Below are 835 nucleotides of genomic sequence, written 5' to 3' on the forward strand. Positions count from 1 at the left end.
GTGGATCGTACATTTAAAGGTATTGTCGCAGTTGCGGATACGATTAAAGACAGTGCACCAGAAGCGATTAAAATGCTTCAAGAGGAAGGATTAGAAGTCGTGATGCTTACAGGTGACAACGAAAGAACAGCTCAGGCTATCGCAAGTCAAGTAGGTATTCAAAAAGTCATTTCTGAAGTATTACCAAATGAAAAAGCCGATAAAATTAAAGATATTCAAAGTACTGGTAAAAAGGTTGCAATGGTCGGTGATGGTGTTAATGATGCGCCAGCGTTAGCAATATCAGATATTGGTATCGCAATTGGAACTGGTACGGAAGTTGCGATTGAAGCGGCAGATGTAACAATTCTTGGTGGAGAATTATTACTTATTCCTAAAGCGATTAAAATAAGTCATGCAACAATTAAAAATATTAAACAAAACTTATTCTGGGCATTCGGCTATAATACGGCAGGCATACCAATTGCTGCAGTAGGTATCCTAGCACCTTGGGTTGCAGGTGCTGCGATGGCATTAAGCTCTGTAAGTGTCGTCACAAATGCATTAAGATTAAAAAAAGTTAAATTATAAATACTCATTCACACTCATATATAAATGGGTGTGAATTTTTTTATGAATCATTTTATTGTAAAATAAAAAGTAATGACAATGCATATAAATATAAATTGTCATGTTCATACTTAAGTCTTACACTTATTCAGCAACATATATTATATAATTAAGTTTCATCATTATGTTTTATTTATTATTATCGAATGTTTATATTTACAAAGCAATAAAAAGAGAAAGATATCAACTTAAAGGAGCAAATCAATGGAGAGTTGGATTACAAGTG

This window comes from Acyrthosiphon pisum, chromosome A1 (assembly GCF_005508785.2).
Source record: "Acyrthosiphon pisum isolate AL4f chromosome A1, pea_aphid_22Mar2018_4r6ur, whole genome shotgun sequence".
Classification (NCBI taxonomy): Eukaryota; Metazoa; Arthropoda; class Insecta; order Hemiptera; family Aphididae; genus Acyrthosiphon; species Acyrthosiphon pisum.